Source organism: Sus scrofa, chromosome 18 (assembly GCF_054392235.1).
Source record: "Sus scrofa isolate SSC_HxYL_T2T_F1_AM1 chromosome 18, Sscrofa_HxYL_maternal_Yorkshire_Landrace_v2.0, whole genome shotgun sequence".
NCBI classification, from domain to species: domain Eukaryota; kingdom Metazoa; phylum Chordata; class Mammalia; order Artiodactyla; family Suidae; genus Sus; species Sus scrofa.
In genome coordinates, this window is record NC_139400.1 from 56,901,083 (window position 1) to 56,928,254 (window position 27,172).

The window sequence follows — 27,172 nt, forward strand, 5'->3', positions numbered from 1 at the left end:
TTTCTCACCCTTGAGCTAGTCCACATTCAGCTTCCAGCAATTTCTCAAAATTACCATTAAGTGTTCTTACCAGTTTATGGCTCCAGCTGCTTCTGCTCCAGATCTTAGAGTATTCTCTGTGTTCACCTCTCTCTCCAGATTCAGGGGTGGCAGTTTGTCCCGTGAATTTGGTTTTCCAATGAGTCCAAGAAAAATAATTGATATTCAGTTTGCTCAGGTTTTCTTGTTATTAGAATGGGACTTCCAGAGTTTCCCTCATGGCACAGTGGAAACGAATCCAACTAGGAACCATGAGGTTGAGGGTTCAGTCCCTAACCTTGCTCAGTGGGTTAAGGATGCTGTGGCTCTGACGTAGGCTGGCAGCAACAGCTCCAATTAGACCGCTAGCCTGGGAACCTCCATATGCTGCAGGTGAGACCCTAAAAATACAAAAAAAAAAAAAAGGAAAAAGAATGGGACTTCCAAGTTTTTATGGGTTGAACTGAAACTAAAGTCTACATACTTGCTTTTTATTTTTGGCTGCACTCATGGCATGTGAAGTTTCCAGGCCAGGGACTGAACCTGCACCAAAGCAGTGACTCAAGCCACTGCAGGGACAACATCAGACCCTTAACCCACTGTGCCACAAGAGAACTCCTACATATTTGCTTTTAAGAATAAGTTTCTTAAACTCTCTGAACCTCAGTTTTCAATGACTGTAAAGTAGAAATAGCAATACTCATCCATGGGGAATAAAGGAAGGAACACCGAGCCCACAGCCCACAGCAAATGGTTGAATATTAGTACCCATCCTCGCTCCCCCAAGAGAAATCATTAGACACATACAAGCAGAAGTACAAAGACCCTGGTAGGGACAAGGTGGAGGAGATTCAGTATCAGGAGGGTGGTTGGGGGGGGCGGAATCTTTACAACCTTTTTTTTTTTTTTTTTTGGCTTTTTAGGGCCGCACCCATGGCATATGGAGGTTTCCAGGCTAGGGGTTGAATCAGAGCTACAGCTGCCAGCCTACACCACAGCCACAGCAACTGGGGATCCAAGCTGTATCTGTGGCCTACACCACAGCTCATGGCAAAGCTGGATCCTTAGCCCCCTGAGCAAGGCCAAGGATCGAACCCACAACCTCATAGTTCCTAGTCGGATTCGTTTCTGCTGCACCATGACAGGAACTCCTACAATCTTTTTTTAATCTCTGAGGTTACATAGTTCTCTCGCTCCCATTTTCCGAAACTGGTCACTCCCAGAGAGAAAGTTAATTAACAGAATATGCAAATTAAAGAGCAGTTATAACATTAATTAACATTTTCCCATCAACAGCTAGTCCAATCCTGTACAAGTGTAAATCAAGACATCAGCGCCTCTGCAGCTATGGAAGCTCTCCCTGGGAGCTTGCAATTATTTTGCTATCTAAACGGAAATGAGACTCTCAGAAATGATGGCATCTGAGAGCCTCTTAATCTAACGCAGTGTCCTAAAAGGGCCATGCAGTACTCTCTGACAGACAGTGATGAATCTGAGCTTCCTCATGTCCTTTGGTCCACAAGCACTGGCTGAGGTGGTGAAACAGTAGCCTCTGGAGTGTGGGCAGACAAGCATGCAGGGCAGAGGTGTCAGTCTCAGAGCTGGAGCAATGGTTTCCTTACCTCGCCCTCTGCCCCCTTCAATCATATGGAACTAAATCTATACCTTTTCAAAATGTGGACACACTGGATTTTGCTGTGCTTTGCTGGTTGAGAGTCACAACTTATTAAACACCTCCCCAGAGGGCACAGCAATTGGGTAGCTGTACTTTTCAGGGAAGGAAGCTGTGTCAGTGGAGAAATTGCTATGCCGCCACCTCCCCGACTCTGCCCCTACAAGGAGTTTCTCTGCAGCGACTAAAGCATCTTCCCAAATATGCTTTGCACAGCATCAGCTGAAGATGTGCACCTCAGCTTCCAGGCATAACAATGGCTCTTTGTCCCTTCGTCATAGACTAGACCCTGGAGAGTCAGGAAAGACAGAGCCAGAGACTTAAGCCAAATCTGCCACTATTGGCAGTTTTTATACAAGCATAACTATATTTGCTTCCTAAATACTTCCTCCATCCACACTTTCCAATTTGCACTAAAGATTTTTTCTCTAAGTAGGACAAAACTCTAGGTTTTTTACATTAAAATAAGAAATTATGCAAATACAGATTTTTAAGTTCTTTTCTGTTCCTTCACTGATTGAAAGATCATACTCTAATTATTTACACTAGTCAAGAATACTGAGCTCTCAATCGCAAACATTATTACCAGAGCAACACATTAATGTAAACCATTGGAATTATTGTTATTATTTGGTAAAAGATTATTGGCTTAGCTGGAGTCCTTATGAGAAATAACTTGACTCAGATGGTTCGAGGAACTATCTATGCAAGTGTACATGTGGGTAAGAGAACCACAGAGGTGAGTGGGACCACCCAGAGACAAGTAATAGTGTGAACCATTTCTCCCCCAGGCTGGAGGGTCACATGAGCCCAGGGAAGGCTGGAGCCCTGGAGGAGCTGATGTGCTTCTCCCAGGAGGGCCAGAACAGCCCAGAGCAGGGATGGAGTGGGAAGTGAAGGACCTAATCTTACCCCCGCCAGCCTCACCGATAAGCTTACAGGGTGCTGGGTCACCTGTAGGAGTGAAGGCTTCCTTAACCCTTGTGCCTTGGGGGATTTGCTTGCCTCACCAAAGACCAAAGTCCAGACTCTTCCATTGGCCAAGGCCAACAAGGACATCCAAGGAAGGCTGGGGGCTGGACTTTCTTGGGGCTCAGTCTCCTGGGGCCCAGCACAGGCCTCAGAAAGGAAGAGCATGGATCTTGGAAGGCAGAGGAGAGTCACAGAGAATCACAAGCATCGCATTTTCACAGGTCATGGCACCAATTTCTAAGCCTTAGGGCTCTTACAAAACCTTTTTGTTCCTATTATTTTTCAAGGGCAGATTTTTGATAAAGGAAGAAAATAAGCTGGTAACAGCCATTCACACACAAAAGCAAGATTGATATTCCTGTGAAAGCTCTCAATGTAACTTTTTGTCAAATTAGATGATTGGAGCTGGTTTTATGGGAAAAAGGTCTCCTTCTCTCACCAGAAGGGGGAAAGGGGACTCTCTTTCATCTCTTCCTAGGACTCCTCTTGTTCCTTATTTTTAAAGCCAGGCTCTGAAATTTCCTTAGTCAGAACTATAAGCAAAAACAGCATGCCAGCAGGGCTCAACTTTCCTGACAGAAATGGACAAAGGAATGTATGACATTTTACTAATAACAGGTGAAATGAAGGGCCTAGAGCTTTATTCTTTCAGACACTTGGAAGGCATTTTTCTTACAACTTTTTAATGTTTCACAGGAGTCACTACATGTGTGAGGGGGAGGCAGGGGCAGGCCATGCAGAGTGGGGCAGAAGCTCGGGGTCAGCCCTCCCACAGCCCCCCAGCTGTCTGGGAGCTGAGGCTGGCACGGACCCAAGAGTATTCCATTGTAGACAACTGTTAATTCCATACCTTCCACTGATAGCAATTTTGAAATATAGACATAACTTAAAAGGAAACACTTTCAGAGCAAAGCCCTTCTGTGTAAAACCAGCCTCCATGCAGACACTGCCTCAGGGAATTTTAGTCTCTTCAGAGGTAGCAGCAACAGCTAAGAAAAAACAAACAAACAAAAAACAACACTGGGTAGGTACTGAGTGCCATCCATGTCAGGGCTATCCAAGCATTAGCTGACTTCAGCTTCCTGCAGACCTAAGAAGCAGACCCTCATCTTTGCTTTTTTCTTAAGGTGGAGAAAAGGGGATCACGGGGTGGGGGGGTGTAAAGTCGGGAGGGGAACTCAGCCTGTCTGTCCCTTCAGCACCCAAGCTCTTACTCACAACCCCAGGCCTCTTGGAGCAGGTGAAGGCTGACAAATAAACCTTCCTCCTTTTTTTTTTTTTTTTTTTTGGCTTTTTTAGGGCCACACCTGGGGCATACGGAAGTTCCCAGGCTAGGGGTTGAATCAGAGCTGCATCTGCTGGCCTACACCACAGCCACAGCAATGCAGAATCTGAGCCTCACCTGTGACATACACCACAGCTCACAGCAACACCGGGTCCTTAACCCACTGAGAAAGGCCGGGGATCAAACCCGCAATCTCATGGATCCTAGTCCGGTTCATTAGCCACTGCGCCACGATGGGAATGCCCAAACCTTCCTTTTTTTTTTTTTTTTTTTTTTTTTTTTTAAGCTTCTGTTTTTATTAATGCGAGTTTTCAAAAACAAGCAGCCACACTATTGTAGGCGTAAGGGTGGGAAAAGAGAGAAGGGCCAGCGGGGAGGGGGAAGGAATTCTGCTTTATTGGTAATAAAACTGCAGGTTCATCCTGTCATGGATTTCACAGTCCCCCCGAGACACGTGGTCCTGAAAAATCGTGTAGCACTTCTTTAATACGATCTTGTTCTAACGAGTGCCAGTTTGGGCTTCGATCAGCTTCTTAAGGTCCCTGATAGTGTCACCCGTGTTGCGTTGAACACAGACCTTCTCCCCAGATGGTTGTTGCAAACAACCTCGTTCATCCTGTCTGGAGCTCAAATCACCTGGAATCAGCGGACGACACCACCTCCTCACTCAAAGGCAGAGCCCAGGACAGAGAAACCTTCCTCTTTTTTAATTAAAAAAAAAAAAAGTATTTAGGAAAAGGTATCCTTTTAGAGTAAATCTGTAAATTTAAGGGCCATCCTAAAAGACTTTAGAACCATAGAAACCTTTTGAAGAAACTGTAGTTTCCCCCACTTGTGGCATATGGAAGTTCCTAGGCCAGGGATTGAATCTGAGCTACAGCTGCAACGTACAGCACAGCTGCAGCAACACTGGATGCTTACCCCACTGCACCAGGTCTGGGATCAAATCCATGCCTCAGCAGCAACCTGAGCCACTGTGGAGACAACACTGACACTTAATCTGCTGCACCACAGCAGGAACTCCTAAAGTTTCCCTCTTCTAACAAAAGTAATAATATACAATCTTCCCCCTTTTTTGAAGCACTTGTAAAGGAAAAAAAAAAAAAAGAGAGAGAGAGAGAGAGAGAGAGAGCAATTGAACAGAATGATGCCTGACAGCTAGAAATTTCTTTCAGGTGCTGAGGATTCAGGGATGGGCCAGAGAGACCGGGTTCCATCCAGATGCAGCTTTTAGGGCAGTAGAAAAATGTTTACAAACTAGTAATTGAAAGAAAGCAGTTGACAAAATGGTACACAGACTGATGAGCATGTTTTGATTTAAAAAAGAAAAAAAGAATACTATGTGTGTTTCTCTTAGTCCCTTTGAGCTGTTAAAATACCATAACGGGGAGGTTTATAAACAGCAGAAATTTCTTTCTCACAGTGCTGGGGGCTGGGAGGCCCAAGATCAAGATCAAGAGCCAATGCCGGGTGAGGTCAGCTTTCCGATCCATAGCTGGCTGTCTTCTCGCGGTGTGCACCAGTGGCAGAGGGAAATGGAGATTTCTGGGGCCTCTTTTATCAGGACACTGATCCCGTTCATGAGGGTTTCACCCTCGTGACCTAATCACGTCCCAAAGGCTTCACCCCCTAATGCCATTCTGCTAGGGGTTAGGGTTTCAACATATGAATTTGGGGTGGGGGTACACGCACAAACATTTAGTCTATAGCAGTATTTGTCTAAAACTGAAAAAGTATTTGTAAAAACATCTTTGGGTGGTAAAATAGAGATGCTTTAGCTTTATTCAATTTGCTTTTATGCAGTTTCTAAATTCTCTAGAATAAGTGAATGACCATGAGCGCTCAAGGCAGAGCCTGAGTCTTATTCTTCTTTGCCATGGTGGCAGCGAGCCTGGTGCTGGATAAAGTGGGCACCCAGGGGCGGTCGTTGACCCAGAGAAAGACCTTGCACTTTCCAATGACCACAGGGGACTCCTTACCCCATGTCCACGTGGTTGGAGCTGAGTAGTGCACAATAGCTTCATTTATTTTACTGGCTGGTTTATTTGGGCGTGCAGGTTGGATCAGTCATCTGATCCAGGATGAAACCAAAGAGAAAAGTCTTCGTGCGTGAGGCTCTGACTGGGTTGAATCGTGACATGACTGTGCCCCTCATACCGGGGCAACTGTTAAATTCTGCTGAGAGATGTGAGATGTCCCCGAGAGAGGGAGATTGCTTTGGACTAATGGGAGTGTTAATGGATTTTGTTGCTTTGTTGAGTTCCTCAAATTATGCTGTTAGGTGTAGAACATTATTTAGAAATTGTTAAAATACGTCATTTTGGTCCATTAGTTTTATATTACCCATACCCGTAATTTGTATCATGGATTTGTTTTGTTCATGTACAGGCTATTTAGACCTTGGGAACAGCAAAGAACCAAGAGTTATATATGCATTTGCTGGTATGTGGAGGGCTGTGAAATGCAGTCCTGGCTTCAACAGATAAGCCAGTCAATTTAAGTTCTATTAAATGAATTCACTTTTTAATAGAGCTTTAATTTGAGCCTGGTTGGAAAAGGACAGTGATGATGGAGTGAAATTTAAAGCCTATAACAATTTCTCTTTAGGACATGATTTTCCAGATTTGGGTCGGGAGGCAGCACATGAGGATCTATTCCAGTCAGTGCTTCTGGGGTTAAAATAGAACTTCAGTCACTTACATCAATCCCAGACTCTCTCCTTCCCAAATCAGCCTCTACCTGGTGTCTCCTTACATCTCATGCCTGTGAACTTGGATATAGCCTTTTCTTTTCTAAAATTTTTCTTACTATGATCTACACACAGAAAAAGAAAAGTGCACGGAATACTCGAATAGCTCAATGAATCCATCTCAAGGGAGCGCCCCCTGTGCGGGCGTTGCCCACGTCACACTGCAGAATGGTTACCAGTACCGCACTGGCCCTCACAGCCCACCCCAAGCACTCACCCTCCTCCTCTCCCCAGAGAGCATCGCTGTCTTGACTTGTCGCACCACAGCGTAATATTGCCTGATTTTGAATATAAGTCTGTTCATCCACGTGTCATGTGTGGCTGTGGCTCATTCATGTAATCATTTCAGTTTGGGGGCACTGTGACTCTTCCCGCTCTGGACAATTCTGTTCCTGTCTTTCGAGTTCACAAGCACACTTTTCTGTTGGATTTACATCTAGGTGCTGAATTGCTAGATCACATAATAGGTTTCCATTCAATGTTACGAAGTGATACCAGTTCTCCAAAGTGGTTACAGCACTTGACACTTTGCCAGCAGGGTGTAAAATTTCCCATAGTTTACGTTCTTGCTCATGCTTCATCTTGTCCATCTTTTTTTTTCTTTTTACAGCCACACCTGCAGCATATAGGGGTAGGGGGCTGAATTGGAGTGCAGCTACAAACCTGCACCGCAGCCACAGCAACGCCAGATTTGAGCTGCATCTTCGACCTATGTTTAGCCCGTGGCGATGCTGGATCCGTAACCCAGTGAGCAAGGCCAGGGATCGAATCGTCATCCACATGGAGACTATGTCAGTTTCTTAATCTGCCAGGTCACAGTGAGAACTCCCATTGTTTTAATCTTAGCTATTCCGGTGACTTTGTTCTACTCTTTGTTGTGAGTTTACTTTGTATTTTCTGGATGACTAAGGAGGTTGAACATTATACAATGTTTATTGTCCACCTGTGGAAATTGTTTACCCATTTTTTCCTACTGGGTTGTTGCATACATTGTTTTATAGGATCCATTATGTTCTGCACATAAGTTATATGTGTTGCATATAACTTTTCTCATTCTGTGCTTCCCTTTTCACTCAATATTTTTTGAAAAACCAAAAGTTAATTTAAATCTAGTCTGGTTTATTAATATTTTCCTTTACTGTTTTTTGGGGCCCTATTACAGAAGTTTTTGATTATCCAAAATGAAGAAAATATTTTCCAACTTGAGCTCCTAAAAGCTGCATTGTTTTCCCTTTTATATTTAGAGGTGTGATCGACCCGAAATGGATCAGAGGGTGTGGTATGAGATAGGATTTCCCAAGCTTTATCAGGCTTTGGAGGTCCCACAGCTAAACTGAAGCTCTTTCTATTACTTGGAATTCTTATTTTTTATACATTTTGAAAGAGATCTCAAATATACTTACAAAGATTTTAAGAATCATGTATTATATATCTTCATAGAAAGAAAAATGGGAGCAGCATGTTGGTCGGTGTGTAGGCATATCCACTTCTTGCCTCTCCAGGTCACCCTCCCGGCTTTTCTGCCTCGCTCTAGACCCAGGAGGCTGACTGAGGGACTTGTAAGGGCTCCTTTTGCCATTTAGAGTTTTGTCACTTCAACCAACGGGAGCACCTGAGGAAGGAGGGAGGGTGGCAGGTCCCTAAGGAGAGAGCATTTACTCTCCCAGCTCCCTCCCTCTGGATCCCTTCCCTCTATCAAAGCCCACAGCTCCCGCCAGCCCTCCTCTCCACACCGCTCCCTTCTCAGGGGTCCACTACCCACTCAATCTCCTTGCCCCTTCAAGAGAAGGGGGGTAGTGCTAATTGCTCCCTAGTCTTCTGTCCAGAGCTACTCCGCTCTCTTTGCTGGCTGCCCACACCTCTGCAAGGTGCTCCCTGGTTAAACTCTCCTCGATTCCCCAAATTGAATGTCTGCCTGGTCCCTGCTGGCCTTTGGATAATACAGTACCGCTATTCCTAAAACCTTCTCCTCCACTGAGAATTCAACTCTCCTAAGTCACTTTCATCCTCCAGTGATCCCTGTCCATGGTTTTCACCATCGTATCATTTCTGAGACCATGCCACTGAGAGTATTAGCGATGCTGCATTACCTTTTTTTTTGTTTTGGGTCTTTTTAGGCCCGTGTCTGAGGCATATGAAGGTCCCCAGGCTAGGGGTTGACTCAGAAGCGCCAGCCTACAGTACAGCCACAGCAACGCAGGAGCCAAGCCAAATCTGTGACTCACACTACGGCTCACGGCCATGCTGGACCCTCAACCCACTGAGCAAGGCCAGGGACCAAACCTGCATCCTCGTGAATACTAGTCGGGTTTGTTACCACTGAGCCACAACAGGATCTCCTGCTGTCTTTCTTAGATGAGAGTTCTGCTATAGCTTCTGGGATTTTCTTACAAGTTGCAGATGCCTATTTTTCAAGTTTTGATGCGCAGGCAATAACCATCACAATGGCTAACAGCGATTGTGAGATGCTTCCTGATTTCACAGAGGTTAAAAGTTTGAGGGTTTTTTGTCTTTTTTTTTTTTTTTCCCCTAGGGCCACACCCATGGCATATGGAGGTTCCCAGACTAGGGGTTAAATCGGAGCTACAGCCTACACCACAGCCACAACCACGCACGATCCCAGCCACATCTTCCTCCTACATCACAGCTCACAGCAACGCCAGATCCTTAACCCACTGAGCAAGGCCGGGGATCGAACCCGCAACCTCATGGATGCTACTCAGATTTGTTTCCACTGAGCCATGACCAGAACTCTGAGATTAAGTGTTTAAATGTGTTTCTTATAATCAATGAAATATTGTCATCATGATGATGATAACTATTAAAAATACCTAGGATCTTTACACATAGCATTTTCTCCTTCAAAGCCAAGGACACTTCTCTGTGGTACTTAATATTCTACTCCTTTCACAGGTGGGGAAACTGGGGACTCAGAAACATCAAGCACTTTGCTCAGGATCACACACCTCGTCAGCAGCAGAGCTGGGGTTCCCAGTCAAGCAGATGTTAACATCAAAGCTTACAGTCTGAACCACTTGCCTAAATGGCAATTCAGCCACCTAGAGGTGGTGAGACAGCACGGCACATTCAAAGAACCCCTAACGTCCTGGCAGAGCCCTCACGCTCCTTTAGGAAAGTCCCAACATAACTCCCACCCCATTTTAGCTATTTTATTTATGGTTTTTTTTTTTTTTTTTTTGCTTTTTAGGGCTGCATCCGTGGCATAGGGAGGGTCCTAGGCTAGAGGTCCAACTGGAGCTACAGCTGCCGGCCTACATCACAGCCACAGCAACGCCAGATCTGAGCCACATTTGTAACCCACCTCACAGCTCCTGGCAACGCTAGATCCTTAACCCACTGAGCAAGGCCAGAGATTGAACCCGCAACATCATGGTAACTAGTTGGATTCATTCCCACTGTGCCACAATGGCAATTCCAGGTCTTCCATTTTAAAGGCTTTATCATCAGCCTCACCAAACAAGCCACCTATGACTGTCTATTACCGTTTGCTGCCATCACGTGGCAGTTCTCATAGACCCTTCAATCCATAGTTGACTCCTCAGGTCACGTGGATCCAGGCGCCTTTCAAAGTGCCTGCAGGATGGCCAACTTCCACAAAGGCAAAACTTCATTTCAAGCAGCGAGCAGGGAATCAACTACCTCCCATGAGAACATGGAGCAATAAAGCTGCAGAAGAGACACAGCAAAGCTGCAAGCATGGATCATCAACATCAGCCCCACACTTAATGTCTTGGAGCTGCATGTAGGAGAGCGTCTGCTCCGGGAGTCACAGCGCGGGTTCTGCGGAGGAAGTTAAGTACCACTGAACAGAATGAGTACAGTTTCCCCATCACTGATGGTACTCAAGCATCACACCTGAACACCGTACTCGTCTCAGTCTCTCGGTCCTTTTCAGGTACCCTTGAGGATGCCCTTGACATCTTACTCGTCAGGGAAATCGGATACACAGCAGTGCTCCTCAAAGTCAGACCACGGACCAGCAGCATCAGCACCTCCTGGGAAATGCATATTCCCCGGCCTGATCTCAGACCTGCTGAGCCAAATTCTGGATGTGAGAGGCCTGGCAATCTGTGTTTTAACAAGCCTCCAGCTGATCCTCACGTGCACCAAAATTTTTGAAGCACGGATATACAGTGTTTTGTGAAAACTTGGGAGTCTATCATGACTTCAGTGTGCTTGCCAGTGGGATTTAATTATTGGATTAAAAAATAAAAATATTTATTTATTTTTGCACGTCGAATGTTACAAAGATATGTAAAATGCATCATTTCTCCTCTTCAGTGCTGATCTTCAGAAGTAGCCAAGGTCAATAGTGTGACAAGAATTCATTCGCACCAATCTGTGTTTCTTCACACATGCATAACTCATCCTATATGAATTTTCCTCTGCTTTCTTTCCACTTTTTTTTGGTTTTACAAAAATGAGTTTATATCTAAATATACACACTGCTTTGCAATCTGTCCTTTTCACTTAATATATCATGGACAGCCTTCCAGATAAGTACATACGGTTCTATTTTTTTTCTCCTTTGGGAGCTGTAGAATATCCCAAAGCATCCATGCTTCATATTTCACCCAATCGGATTTTTTATTGATAGACATTCAGCATATTTTCAGTTTTTCAGAGGCTAAATTAAAAGGCTAATTTAAAGTAACTTAACTATGAAAATTTCTGGGCTCAGATCTACTCACAGTTTGAATTTGAAGCTGACAAGGTAGATACATGGGAGTATTCTTTGCATAAAGAACAGTCTATAACAAACCCACATACCTATGGTCAATTAATCCTTGACAAAGAAGGCAAGCAGTGTTGGGAGAGCTGGACAGCTGCATGTAAATCAATGAGGTTAGAACACTTCCTCAGGCCATATGCAAAAATAAACCGAAATGGCTTAAAGACTTAAAATATAAGACATAACACCATAAGACTAACAGAGAACATAGGCAAAATTTTTTTGACATAAATCACAGCAATGTTTTCTTAGGTCAGTCTCCCAAGGCCATAGAAATGAAAGCAAAAATAAACAAATAGGACCCAATCAAACTTACAAGCTTTTGCACAGCAAAGGAAATTATAAACAAGATGAAAAGACAACCAACCTATAGACTGGAAGAAAATATCTGCAGACAATGCAATTGACAAGGGCTTAATTTCCAAAACATACGAACGGCTCAAATAACTCAGTAACAAGCCAACAAAAACCCAATCTAAAAACGGGCAGAAGACCTCAATAGACATTTCTCCAAAGAAGACATACAGATGGCCAACAGGCACAGGAAAAGATGCTCAACTTCGCTAATTACTGGAGAGATGCAAATAAAACTGCAATGAGGCATCGCCTCACACAGGTCAGAATGGTCATCATCAAAATTGTGCAAATAACAAATGCTGGAGAGCGTGTGAGAAGAGGAAACCCGCCTGCACTGCTGGCGGGAATGTTAATTGATGCTGCCACTCCGGAAAACAGTACAGAGTTTCCCTAAAAACTTAAAACAGAGTTGCTGTATTAGCCAGAAATCCTACTCCTGAGCATATACCCAGAGAAAACTCTCATTTAAAAAGATACATTCACCCCAGTGTTCACAGCAGCACTATTTATAACAGCCAAGATGTGGAAGCAAGTTATGCATCCGCTGACAGATGAATGGAGAAAGAAGATGTGGTACCTATACACGATGGGCTATTAGTCATAAAAAGAATGAAACAATGCCATTTGCAGCAACATGGATGAACCTAGAGATGATCATACGAAGTAAAGTCAGTCAGAGAAAGACAAATATCATATGATATCATTTATACGCAGAATTTAAAATATGATACAGATGAACTTATCCTCAAAACAGAAACAGACTCACAGACTTAGAAAACAAACTTATGGTTACCAAAGGGGAAAGGAGAGGGCGAGGGATAAACTGGGAGTTTGGGATTAACATATACACACTACTATATATAAAAAGATAACTAGTAAGGACCTACTGTATAGCACAGGGAACTCTACTCAATATTCTGTACTAACCTGTATGGGAAAAAGACTCTGAAAAAGAATGGATAAGGGACATGTATAACTTAATCACTCTACTGTACACCTGAAACTAACACAACATTGTAAGTGAACTATATTCAATTAAAGAAAAGGAAGGTCTATAATGATTGCCTGAGCTACTCAAGCTAGGCGCCTCTGTCTTCAAGCATCCAGGAAGCACTTAGCAAGTGTCTTTTGTGTGCCAGGCATTGTGCCGGCTGCTGGGGATGCATCCATGGACAAGACAGGCACCATCTTGATCCTCAGAGAACTTACTCCCGTGGGGGGACATATAGGCACAAAAGACAGTTATACTGCAGTGTGATACGTGTCAACAGAGGTGCCAGTTTCCTGAAGGAGATGCCAGGTAAGCTATTGACTGCATAGGAGTCAGTTGGATGAAGGAGCAGGAATGTTAAAAACAGAGGGACCAGCATGGCGAATGTGTGGGAACTGTGAGTAGCCTAAGGAAAGGAGAGAGAGAGTTTAGAGGTACAAGCAGAATCCTGGTCAGGAAGCCACTTGAAAGTTTCCATATTTTTCTGGAAAAAAAACAAAAACAAAAAACAAGGAGCCCTTTTTAGTACAACAGAAGCACCTCTCATTAGAAATTGGAAGAACCTCCATAGATAGACAAATGATGCAGAAAAGAGACTTGGACACTTTAAGATGAATGTTATGCCAGACCTGCACATGCAAAATAGGGGACATTCCATACACCAGGGCATGGAGAACTCAAATCAAGGCAGCGGCTCTGGTTTAGACTCTGGGTAAAATCTGTGCTGATAAACCCATTGATTCTCTCTCACTGAAAATCCAAAACCTGTACTGTGGGGAAAGTGCCACCAATCAACACTTGCTGAATACCTACTGCATCTTAGATGCCAGGGACATAAAGGCGATGCAGGTTTTTGTTCACCATATTCCATGGGGATGTGATTTTCCTAAGAAGATAGATTCCATGTCCCACAGACCTGTGCCATGTGTAAGCTCAGTATTTGGGGGAGAATGAAGAAAATGAGACCCACATATCTGTGAGGGTACTCTATGAATGGGACAGAGAAGCAAGGGTTCAGCAGCTTCTGTGAGTGAGGGAAGCAGGTAAGGTGGTTTCCAGGAAGACTTTTTTTTTTTTTTTTTTTTTGTCTTTTTGCCTTTTCTAGGGCTGCTCCTGCGGCACATGGAGGTTCCCAGCCTAGGGGTCTAATCGGAGCTGTGGCCACCGGCCTTCACCAGAGCCACAGCAATGTGAGATCCAAGCTGCGTCTGCAACTTACACCACAGCTCACAGCAACGCCGGATCCTTAACCCGCTGAGCGAGGCCAGGGATCGAACCCACAACCTCATGGTTCCTAGTTGGATTTTTTTTTTTTTTTTTTGTCTTTTTGCCATTTCTTGGGCCGATCCTGTGGCATATGGAGGTTCCCAGGCTAGGGGTCGAATCGGAGCTGTAGCCACCGGCCTAGGCCAGAGCCACAGCAACGTGGGATCTGAGCCGCATCTGAGACCTACACCACAGCTCACGGCAATGCCAGATCCTTAACCCACTGAGCAAGGCCAGGGATCAAACCCACAACCTCATGGTTCCTAGTCGGATTCGTTAACCACTGCGCCATGACGGGAACTCCTCCAGGAAGTCTTCTGCAAAACCCTTACACCATCGCCTTCCGGACAACCACAGTAAAAGATCTCTGATGTTTCTCAAGACTTTTTAACTGGACCACTGTTTATCTGCGAAAGAAACTGCACTGAGCACGGGCCATGGGGGCAACAGTTATACTTGGGTTACACACCTATTACCTTATTTAACCCCATTCAGAATCTCTTCCGTGGCCTTAGGCCAATGCTCTGTCCCAAGGCAGGAGGCCATGCAACAAGAACTGCTTACAGGCCAAGGCGCGCTCTGCCCCTTTCATGCTTACAGCCCCTCAGGCATAGGACAGTGTCCATCCCCACCCCACAGAGGCCTCTGGTGGGGCCCTAAGCACGGTCCTCAGTGTGCCAGTTTCTAAAACCCACAGGACAGTTACACACCCTCCCTCCTCTCATCAGTCTCCAGAAAAACGACCGCGGACTTCCCTAATTCCATGCTGCATGACCCAGAGTACAGAGTACAGCCTCACAAAGTTGTTTTTTTTTTTTTTTTTGCTTTTTATGGTTGTACCTGCGGCATATAGAAGTTCCCAGGCTAGCGGCTAATTAGAGCTTCAGCTGCTGGTCAATGCCACAGCCATGCCAGATATGAGCCGTGTCTGCGACCTACACCACAGCTCATAGCAATGCCAGATCCTTAACCCACTGAGCAGGGCCAGGGATTGAACCTGTGTCTTCATGGATCCTAGTTGGGTTTGTTACTGCTGAGCCACTATAGGAACACCTGGGAAGATCTTTCTTATGTTGACCTAATGTGTGTTCAATAAAGCACCCAAATGACACAGCAGGGCATAAGTACACTCGTAGACTGTGGGAAATTGCTCCCTTCACCTCTACCCTGCTCTCAGAGGTAACAAATGATGGCTATCTTTCTAGAATTGTATTTATGTGTGTGTGTGTGTGTGTGTGTGTGTCACACACACACATATTTACAACAAAAATAAGATGTTACTACAGATCTTTTTTGACTTACGATGGGGTTACATCTTAATAAACCCATCATAAGTGGAAAACATCATGAAGCTGAAATGCATTTAAAACACCAATCCACTAGGAGTTCCCATCGTGGCACAGCAGAAATGAATCCGACTAGCAACCATGAGGTTGCGGGTAAGATCCCTGGCCTCACTCAGTGGGTTGAGGATCCAGCATTGCCATGAGCTGTGGTGTAGGTCGCAGATACAGCTTGGATCTGGCATTGCTGTGGCTCTGGCATAGGCTGGCAGCAACAGCTCCAATTAGACCCCTAGTCTGGGAGCCTCCATATGCTGCAGGTGTGGCCCTAAAAAAGACAAAAAGACAAAACAACAACAACAAAAAAAACACCAGTCTACCAAATACCATAGCTTAGCCTCACTGACCTTAAACATCTCAGAGCACTTCCATTAGCCTCAAGTTGGGCAAAATCATCTAACACGAAGCCAATTTTATAAGGTATTGAATATCTCATGTAATTTATCAACTACTCTACTGATGAAAAACAGGAGTATGGGTTGTTTACCCTTGTGTTTGCGTGGCCAGCAGGGAGCTGCAGCTTGCTGCCCTGCCCAGCATCATGAGAGAGTATGGTAGCCTGGGAAAAAAATCACAATTCAAATTTCAGAGAGGACAAGATGGCGGAGGAGTAGGGGGACACGCTCGCCCTCTCCCACAAACACAACAAAAAAAAAACACATCTACAGAAGAAATGACTCGCACAGAACAACAACCAATCGCTGGCAGAGGAACCTAAACTCCAATAACGGCAAGAAATTCGTGACATTATTGGGCAGAACGGGAGAAAAGAGGAGAGTGAGAGAAGGTGAATCCGAGCGGGACCGGCGCTCCCGAAAGGGAACTGCGGAGGAGAAAGGGATCCCGCACCCTGGAAAGTCTCCTACCGGGGAAAGATCAAACCAACCGGAGGAATCTCCAGATGCAGAGAAGAGTGTAGCAGTAAGTCGGAGTACGGAAAAACGATCAAGAACCCAACGGACCATCTGAACTACGGGCACAGTCACCAAAAATTGAGACGCCTGGGTGGGGGCTGGGCACCGAATCCTCGGCTCCAGAGGTTAGTCCCCGGGAAAGGGCCGGGGGACGCCTGGGTGGGGGCTGGGCACCGAGACCTCAGCTCTGAAGGTTGGTCCCCGAGAGGGGGCCGGGGGACACCTGGGTTGGGGCTGGGCACCGAGACCTCGCCTCCGAAGGTTAGTCCCCAAGAAAGGGCCGGGGGACGCCTGGGGGTGGGGGCTGGGCACCGAGACCTCGGCTCCAGAGATTAGTCCCCGGGCTAGGGGGGCGGGGAAGAGCGGAAACTGCTTGGGAGGTCTCTAAACCATTTGACGGGGCAGAGACTGCCTGGGAGACTAGAAAACAAAGCTGTCGCAGAGGAAGGGAGCAATACTCTAGGGGCGGGGAAGTGGAAAGCCGCCTCAGAGGGAACCTGGGAGAAGAGCCTGGTCTGCGCCCGTGCTGGGGAGGGGAGAGAAGAAGGGGTGGGTCCCCATAGAATACCCCCCACGCCACAACAAGCTTACAGGCCCGCTAGCTAGCAGAAAGCTGTGCTTCCCAGTGCATTCCCTCCCCCCACCCCCGCCACCCCCTACGCTCTCGCCGAACCTGGGGCTGCCTGCCATCCAGGAGGGCTGGCCTCAACAATTGCCTGAAGCCTACCACCGCAGGGGCTCTCCCTGCACAGGCCTGCTTGCCCTTTGGAGGGGCTACACTTCCACAGAGCAGCACCAAACACCACCAGCCCCCTAAAAAAGGCCTGCAGCCCAGAAAAGCTAGAACAAGCCTAGCCAGGCCGTGAATAGATCGACCTAATTCTCCGACGGTTTTTCTGAGACGGGCTCCCCCGGGGAGGAGCCTCTTGAGTCTCCAAGGGCCTTGCTACACGCCCAAGACCCCAGGGGGTGCTAAGACCTAGTGGACCAGCTGCATAGGACTGCCAGCTCCAGGCAGGACCCCCTGCAGCCCAGAAAAGCTGCAACAAGCCTGGCCGAATCGGGAAAAGATCTCAGACGATCTTTCTGAGTCGGGCTGTCCTGGGGAGGAGCCTCTTGAGCCTCCAAGGGCCCTGCTACCCGCCCAAGACCCCAGGGGGTGCTGAGACCTAGTGGACCAGCTGCATAGGACTGCCAGCTCCAGGCAGGACCCCCTGCAGCCCAGAAAAGCTGCAACAAGCCTGGCCGACTTGGGAAAAGATCTCAGACGGTCTTTCTGAGTCGGGCTGTCCTGGGGAGGAGCCTCTTGAGCCTCCAAGGGCCCTGCTACCCGCCCAAGACCCCAGGGGGTGCTGAGACCTAGTGGACCAGCTGCATAGGACTGCCAGCTCCAGGCAGGACCCCCTGCAGCCCAGAAAACCTGCAACAAGCCTGGCCGAATCGAGAAAAGATCTCAAACGGTCGTTCTGAATCGGGCTGCCCTGGGGAGGAGCCTCTTGAGCCTCCAAGGGCCCTGCTACCCGCCCAAGACCCCAAGGGGTGCTGAGACCTAGTGGACCAGCTGCATAGGACTGCCAGCTCCAGGCAGGACCCCCTGCAGCCCAGAAAAGCTGCAACAAGCCTGGCCGACTTGGGAAAAGATCTCAGACGGTCTTTCTGAGTCAGGCTGTCCTGGGGAGGAGCCTCTTGAGTCTCCAAGGGCCCTGCTACCCGCCCAAGACCCCAGGGGGTGCTGAGACCTAGTGGACCAGCTGCATAGGACTGCCAGCTCCAAGCAGGACCCCCTGCAGACCAGAAAAGCTGCAACAAGCCTGGCCGACTTGGGAAAAGATCTCAGACGGTCTTTCTGAGTCGGGCTGTTCTGGGGAGGAGCCTCTTGAGCCTCCAAAGGCCCTGCTACCCGCCCAAGACCCCAAGGGGTGCTGAGACCTAGTGGACCAGCTGCATAGGACTGCCAGCTCCAGGCAGGACCCCCTGCAGCCCAGAAAAGCTGCAACAAGCCTGGCCGACTTGGGAAAAGATCTCAGACGGTCTTTCTGAGTCGGGCTGTCCTGGGGAGGAGCCTCTTGAGCCTCCAAGGGCCCTGCTACCCGCCCAAGACCCCAGGGGGTGCTGAGACCTAGTGGACCAGCTGCATAGGACTGCCAGCTCCAGGCAGGACCCCCTGCAGCCCAGAAAACCTGCAACAAGCCTGGCCGAATCGAGAAAAGATCTCAAACGGTCGTTCTGAATCGGGCTGCCCTGGGGAGGAGCCTCTTGAGCCTCCAAGGGCCCTGCTACCCGCCCAAGACCCCAAGGGGTGCTGAGACCTAGTGGACCAGCTGCATAGGACTGCCAGCTCCAGGCAGGACCCCCTGCAGCCCAGAAAAGCTGCAACAAGCCTGGCCGACTTGGGAAAAGATCTCAGACGGTCTTTCTGAGTCAGGCTGTCCTGGGGAGGAGCCTCTTGAGTCTCCAAGGGCCCTGCTACCCGCCCAAGACCCCAGGGGGTGCTGAGACCTAGTGGACCAGCTGCATAGGACTGCCAGCTCCAGGCAGGACCCCCTGCAGCCCAGAAAAGCTGCAACAAGCCTGGCCGACTTGGGAAAAGATCTCAGACGGTCTTTCTGAGTCGGGCTGTTCTGGGGAGGAGCCTCTTGAGTCTCCAAAGGCCCTGCTACCCGCCCAAGACCCCAGGGGGTGCTGAGAACCAAGTGAAATCTGCTACCATCGTGGGGTGGACCTCCCAGTCCTGTCTGCCCTCAGGAAGTCCTCCTTTGCTTCAAAGAAACACTGTTAGTCCCATCAACACTCCAGAAAAGCCACACTGTCTCAAAAAAAAGATTGACCAACAACGACAGCCCTCAGGAAATATTCCAGGGCAGTGACAAGGCAAGCACTACCCGATAACGGAGAGTACAACTCCCTCAGGAGAAAGAAGACAACAAGCAAGATGAAGAAGCTGAGAAACCACCCCCAGTCAAACCAACAGGAGAACTCACCTAAAACAGTCAACAATGAAACTGATCTCTGCAGTCTGACAGACCTGGAGTTCAAAAGAGAAATAGTGAAAATACTGAAGGAATTAAGAGAAGATATGAACAGCAATGCAGATACCCTCAGAAAGGAGCTAGAAAATATAAGGAGGAGCCAAGAAAAACTAGAACATTCATTTGCAGAGATGCAAACTGAACTAGGGGCAGTAAAAACCAGAATGAATAATGCAGAAGAACGAATCAGTGATATGGAAGATAGAATAATGGAAATCACTCAATCTGGTCAACAGACAGAAAACCGAATCAAAAAACTGGAAAGCAATATAAGAGACCTATGGGATAATATAAAACGGGCCAATCTACGCATAATAGGAATTCCAGAAGGAGTAGAAAAAGATAAAGGAATGGAAAATATATTTGAAGAAATTATCGCTGGAAACTTCCCAAATCTAAAGGATACTGGATTCAAGATACAAGAAGCACAGAGGGCCCCAAACAAACTGAACCCAAACAGACCCACACCAAGACACATCATAATAAAAATGGCAAAAGTTAGTGATAAAGAGAGGATCCTAAAGGCAGCAAGAGAAAAACAGAATGTTACCTACAAGGGAACCCCCATAAGAATATCAGCTGATTTCTCTGCAGAAACACTACAGGCCAGGAGGGAATGGCAAGAGATATTTAAAGTGCTCAAAGGAAAAAATATGCAACCTAGAATACTTTATCCAGCAAGAATATCATTTAAAATAGAAGGGGAAATAAAAATTTTTCCCAACAAACAAAAACTTAAAGAATACAGCAACACAAAACCCAGGTTAAAGGAAATATTGAAAGGGCTTCTCTAAACCAAAAAGAAAGGAAGGAAAGGGAAGAAAAAAGAAAAGAAAAAAAAAAAAAGAAGAAGAAGAAGAAGAGGAAGAACTAGGACTGAGGAAGATACAATCAGAGAGCAGTCACTCAAATAAGCCAGCATACAGATTTAATCATGAACATGCTTCAAACAAAATAAAATTAAAAAGAAAAAAATAAAAGAGTCATCAAAACCATAAAATGTGGGCAAGGGATGTTAGGAGGTAAATAATCCTTTTTGTTTGTATGTATGTCTCTCTTCTTAATTTTAATATAATAATGAAGTGTTTGAACTTACAGGACCATCAGGCTAAAACACACAATTATGGGAAGGGGTTAGCATACTTAAAAAACAGGGCAACCACAAGCCAAAACCAAATATTGCATGTGCAAAAAATGAAAAAAAAAATACACTCAAGCAGATAATAACAGGAGACCATCCAACCAAAAAAAAAAAAAAAAAAAAAAAAGAAGAATGGAGAACCATAGAATCAACTGGAACACGAGGATCAAATGGCAATAAATAATCATCTATCAATTATCACCTTAAATGTCAATGGACTGAATGCCCCAATCAAAAGACACAGAATGGCTGAGTGGATAAAACGGCAAAAACCTTCAATATGCTGCCTACAAGAAACTCACCTTAGGACAAAAGATACATATAGATTGAAAGTGAAAGGCTGGGGAAAAGTATTTCATGCCAATAGACATGACAGAAAAGCAGGAGTTGCAACGCTCATATCAGACAAAATAGACTTTAAAACAAAAGACATAAAGAAAGACAAAGAAGGACACTATTTAATGATTAAGGGATCCATCCAAGGAGAGGATGTTACTATCATCAACATATATGCCCCAAACATAGGAGCACCCAGATACATACAACAAATATTAACAGACATAAAGGGAGATATTGATGAGAATACAATCATAGTAGGAGACCTAAATACCCCCCTCACATCAATGGACAGATCCTCTAGACAGAAAACCAATAAAGCAACAGAGATCCTAAAGGAAACAATAGAAAAGTTAGACTTAATTGATATCTTCAGGACACTACATCCAAAAAAATCAGAATACACATTCTTCTCAAATGCTCATGGAACATTCTCAAGAATCGACCACATATTGGGACATAAAGCGAATCTCAATAAATTTAGGAGCATAGAAATTATCTCAAGTATCTTCTCTGACCACAATGCCATGAAATTAGAAATCAACCATGGGAAAAGCAAAGAGAAAAAACCTACTGCATGGAGACTAAACAACATGCTACTAAAAAACCAATGGGTCAATGAGGAAATCAAGAAGGAAATTAAAAACTATCTTGAAACAAATGATAATGAAGACACAACCTCTCAAAATCTATGGGATGCTGCGAAAGCAGTGCTCAGAGGGAAATTTATAGCAATCCAGGCCTTTCTCAAAAAAGAAGAAAGATCCCAAATTGACAACTTAACCCTCCACCTAAATGAATTAGAAAAAGAAGAGCAAAGAAGTCCTAAAGTCAGCAGAAGGAAGGAAATTGTAAAGATCAAAGAAGAAATCAATAAAATAGAGACTCAAAAAACAATAGAGAAAATTAATAAAACCAAGAGCTGGTTCTTTGAAAAGGTGAACAAAATTGATAAACCCCTGGCCAGACTCACTAAAAAGAGGAGAGAAAGAACCCAAATCACCAAAATTATAAATGAAAAAGGAGAAATCACAACGGATACAGCAGAAATACAAAAAACCATAAGAGAATACTATGAACAACTATATGGCAATAAGTTTGACAATCTGGAAGAAATGGACAATTTTCTAGAATCTTACAGCCTGCCAAAACTGAATCAAGCAGAAACAGACCAACTGAACAGACCAATCACTAGAAATGAAATTGAAGAGGTCATAAAATCACTCCCTACAAATAAAAGTCCAGGACCAGATGGCTTCACAGGTGAATTCTATCAAACATATAAAGAGGAATTGGTGCCCATCCTCCTTAAACTCTTTCAAAAGGTTGAAGAAGAAGGAATACTCCCAAAGACATTCTATGAGGCCACCATCACCCTCATTCCAAAACCAGGCAGAGATACCACCAAAAAAGAAAACTATCGCCCAATATCATTGATGAATATAGATGCAAAACTTCTCAAAAAAATCTTAGCCAACCGAATCCAACAACATATCAAAAAAATTATACACCATGACCAGGTTGGGTTCATCCCAGGTTCACAAGGATGGTTCAACATACGCAAATCAATCAACATCATACACCACATTAACAAAAAAAAAGTCAAAAATCATATGATCATCTCAATAGATGCAGAAAAAGCATTTGACAAAGTTCAACATCCATTCATGATCAAGACCCTCGCCAAAGTGGGTATAGAGGGAACATTCCTGAATATAATCAAAGCCATTTATGATAAACCCATAGCAAATATAATCCTCAATGGGGAAAAACTGAAAGCCTTCTCACTCAAATCTGGAACAAGACAGGGATGCCCACTCTCACCACTGCTCTTCAACATAGTTTTGGAAGTCTTAGCCACAGCAATTAGACAAACAAAAGAAATCAAAGGCATCCATATAGGAAGAGAAGAGATCAAACTGTCACTGTATGCAGATGACATGATTCTATACCTAGAAAACCCTAAGGACTCAACCCCAAAACTCCTTGAACTGATTAATAAATTCAGCAAAGTGGCAGGATATAAGATTAACATTCAGAAGTCAGTTGCATTTCTGTATACCAGCAATGAAGCATTAGAAAAGGAATACAAAAATACGATACCTTTTAAAATTGTACCTCACAAAATCAAATACCTCGGAATACACCTAACCAAAGAGGTAAAGGACCTATATGCCGAGAACTATAAAACCTTAATCAAAGAAATCAAAGAAGATGTAAAAAAATGGAAAGATATTCCATGTTCATGGATTGGAAAAATCAATATTGTGAAAATGGCCATCCTACCCAAAGCAATCTACAGATTCAATGCAATCCCTATCAAATTACCCATGACATTTTTCACAGAACTAGAACAAACAATCCAAACATTTATATGGAACAACAAAAGACCCAGAATCGCCAAAGCAATCCTGAGAAACAAAAACCAAGCAGGAGGCATCACTCTCCCAGACTTCAAGAAATACTACAAAGCCACAGTCATCAAAACAGTGTGGTACTGGTATCAAAACAGACAGACAGACCAATGGAACAGAATAGAGAATCTGGAAATTAACCCTGACACCTATGGTCAATTAATCTTTGACAAGGGAGGCAAGAACATCAAATGGGAAAAGGAAAGTCTATTCAGCAAGCATTGCTGGGAAACCTGGACAGCTGTATGCAAAGCAATGAAACTAGAACACACCCTCACACCATGCACAAAAATAAACTCCAAATGGCTGAAAGACTTAAATATACGACAGGACACCATCAAACTCCTAGAAGAAAACATAGGCAAAACACTCTCTGACATCAACATCATGAATATTTTCTCAGGTCAGTCTCCCAAAGCAATAGAAACTAGAGCAAAAATAAACCCATGGGACCTCATCAAACTGAAAAGCTTTTGCACAGCAAAGGAAACCAAAAAGAAAACAAAAAGACAACTTACAGAATGGGAGAAAATAGTTTCAAATGATGCAACTGACAAGGGCTTAATCTCTAGAATATACAAGCAACTTATACAACTCAACAGCAAAAAAACCAATCAATCAATGGAAAAATGGGCAAAAGACCTGAATAGACATTTCTCCAAGGAAGATATACAGATGGCCAACAAACACATGAAAAAATGCTCAACATCGCTGATTATAAGAGAAATGCAAATCAAAACTACCATGAGATACCACCTCACACCAGTCAGAATGGCCATCATTAATAAATCCACAAATAACAAGTGCTGGAGGGGCTGTGGAGAAAAGGGAACCCTCCTGCACTGTTGGTGGGAATGTAAACTGGTACAGCCACTATGGAGAACAGTTTGGAGATACCTTAGAAATCTATACATAGAACTTCCATATGACCCTGCAATCCCACTCTTGGGCATCTATCCGGACAAAGCTCTACTTAAAAGAGACACATGCACCCGCATGTTCATTGCAGCACTATTCACAATAGCCAGGACATGGAAACAATCCAAATGTCCATCGACAGAGGATTGGATTCGGAAGATGTGGTATATATACACGATGGAATACTACTCAGCCATAAAAAAGGATGACATCATGCCATTTGCAGCAACATGGATGGAACTAGAGAATCTCATACTGAGTGAAATGAGCCAGAAAGACAAAGACAAATACCATATGACATCACTTATAACTGGAATCTAATATCCAGCACAAATGAACATCTCCTCAGAAAAGAAAATCAATCATGGACTTGGAGAAGAGACTTGTGGTTGCCTGATGGGAGGGGGAGGGAGTGGGAGGGATCGGGAGCTTGGGCTTATCAGTCACAACGTAGAATAGATTTACAAGGAGATCCCGCTGAATAGCATTGAGAACTATGTCTAGATACTCATGTTGCAACAGAAGAAATGGTGGGGGAAAAACTGTAATTGTAATTTATACATGTAAGGATAACCTGACCCCCTTGCTGTACAGTGGGAAAATAAAATTTAATTTAAAAAAAAAAAAAAAAAAAAAAAAAAAAAACAAATTTCAAAGTACGGCTTCCACTGAATATGTATCACTTTTACACTATTGTAAAGTTGGAAAATCGTTAAGTCATGGACTGTCTGTATACACTCCAGAAGGTAATTGCTTTTTTTAAACTTAATGGATCAAGTTTATCTTTCTGTGTAAGTTTGTGTAGAGCCTTATTCTTTTCATGCTACGCTACACCAGACATAAGATGTACTAGAATTTAATTAAACCTCTGCTAATAAACATGTAGCTTAATCTCAACTTTTTCTATACACAGGTGTACAGAGACGTGGGTATATCCCTGCGCATGATATATACTCTATACTCTAGGATAAATTCCTTGTAATGGAATTAATAGCTCACAAAGAATACATTTAAAAACCTTTCCCACATTCTTGCCCAGAGAAGGTATTTCCAACTAATCCTTTTCATTTGCGTCTTGCTTAGAGGAAGGCCTTTCTCATATCAATGTGATAACAAGCTTCCCTATGTTTTCTCTTACACATATCTATTCTAATACATACATAATTTAATGCTGATGATCTTTCAACCCAGGTGTCAGCAGTCTGCATTCTTGCCAAGCCCAGCCTGCTGTTACTGTGAATAAAGTTTCATTGGAACACAGCTACATTACTGCTTACATATCACTGATGACAGCTTTTGCACTACAAGGGCAAAGTTAAATATTTGTGACAGAAATTGTAGGGCCCACCACGTTGAAAATATTTACCATCTTGCCTTTTCTAGACTGTTGTCCAACTCATGCCTAGGATTTATTTTGTTGTCTGGTTTTTGTGAGGCAGGAACTAACTTTATCACCTGACATAAAATTATCCAATGAATGGGTCATCTTTTCCCTACTGATAAGAAATGCCATCTCTGTCACATTAACAAATTCCCTTCCATCCAGGGGTGGGGGTCCTTCAGGCTCTATCCTGTATCATTGATGGACTGATCTTTTTTTTTGCACAAATACACTCTTCACTTCTTTAGTTTTATATGTTTTCCCCATAGTTTTACACCTTCAATTTCTATGTTTGGTAGAGCAAGTCCTTACATGTCCTTTCCAAAGAGTTTTTATACTCTTTTTCTTTTTCCAATGCTTATAAAGATCCCAGTGGGATTTGCAATCAGTATAATCAGTATTTCATTGACTTTAAATTAAGAGAGAATTGAAGTCTTTACAATATTTGACAACAGTGACCATTTCCTCATGGTCTCACCTGTATTAAGTATCATCATGTTTTTACCTTTGCCAATTGATTGATGAATTGAGGTTTTATTCTAAAAAATTAATAATGGATAAAAGGTGTGTTTAGCTTATTGTGAATCCTCCTCAGCTTTTTCTTACAGGATGCTAAGATGAGGCATTGCCCTGCGATCCATACGAGTGAAAGGGATTTTACTAGATGGCGGGTAGTTCCGATTCCCAGGTGATAGAAAACAGATTAAGAGGAGTTCCCCTGGTGTCTCAGCGGAAGTGAATCTGACTAGCATCCATGAGGACGCAGGTTAGATCCCTGGCCTGGCCAGGGGCTTAAGGATCCCGCGTTGCCATGAGCTGTGGTACAGGTGGCAGACACGACTTGGATCTGGCTTGCTGTGGCTGTGACCTAGGCCAGAGGCCACAGCTCCAATTCCACCCCTAGTCTGGGAACCTCCATCTGTTGCAAGGGCGGTCCTAAAAAGACCAAAAAAGAAAACCAAAAAAAAAGGGGGGGGCTAAGAAAACAAGTTAAGAGATGGGTCAGGTGAAAGACATTGACCCCTACCCATGAGAGCTTTAGCCAACATCCTCCCTACTGACTCAACACTGCCGCTTCACGAGGCCCCGCCATTTCCTATTGCCTGGATGAATGTTTCATCAGCTCCTTGGAGAGTCAACAGGGACAAATAATCCCCCTCCTTCCGCAGGCCAGCCCTCCAAGGGTGGCAGAGAGCAGCCACATCACGCCGCGGAGTAACAGCCGGCTTCCCTCTCACTCACCTGAGTCCACCAGCAGCTGGGGCGGGGCGGCGCGGCGCAGGTCGGTCTCTGCGATGGAAGCGTGGAGCCAGGAGGTTCCCTGGGCAGGGCGCTTGTGAAGGGAGTCCCTTACAGTCACCAAAAAGGCCTCCACCGGCCCTGCCTGCCCGGAGCTCCGAAGCTGGAAGGGCTCTTCAACGTCGTCCCAGGTTAGGGCTAGGGGGTTGGGCTTTAAAGCTCTGGGCTGAGTGGCTGCCCACCTGGTGGGCGGGGCTGCCCCAAGGGCGAGGCCAGACCTTGGGGTAAACAGCTCTCAGCTGAGCATCATCTTCACTTTTTTTTTTCTTTTTTTTGTCTTTTTGCCATTTCTTGGGCTGCTCCTGAGGTGTCTGGAGGTTCCCAGGCTTGGGGT

General features: G+C 44.9%; 1 long non-coding RNA gene and 1 pseudogene across 1 annotated transcript; both read right to left on the reverse strand.

The window, feature by feature from the left end:
• On the reverse strand, nucleotides 4,342–4,562 carry LOC100522773 (ubiquitin like 5 pseudogene; annotated as a pseudogene).
• On the reverse strand, nucleotides 5,701–26,966 carry LOC110257583 (uncharacterized). Its single transcript, XR_002340403.2, has 2 exons — nucleotides 26,782–26,966; nucleotides 5,701–8,308 (listed from the first exon to the last, which is right to left on the reverse strand). It is a non-coding gene; the product is annotated as an uncharacterized LOC110257583 (long non-coding RNA).
• Between the last annotated feature and the right edge of the window lie 206 nt (nucleotides 26,967–27,172).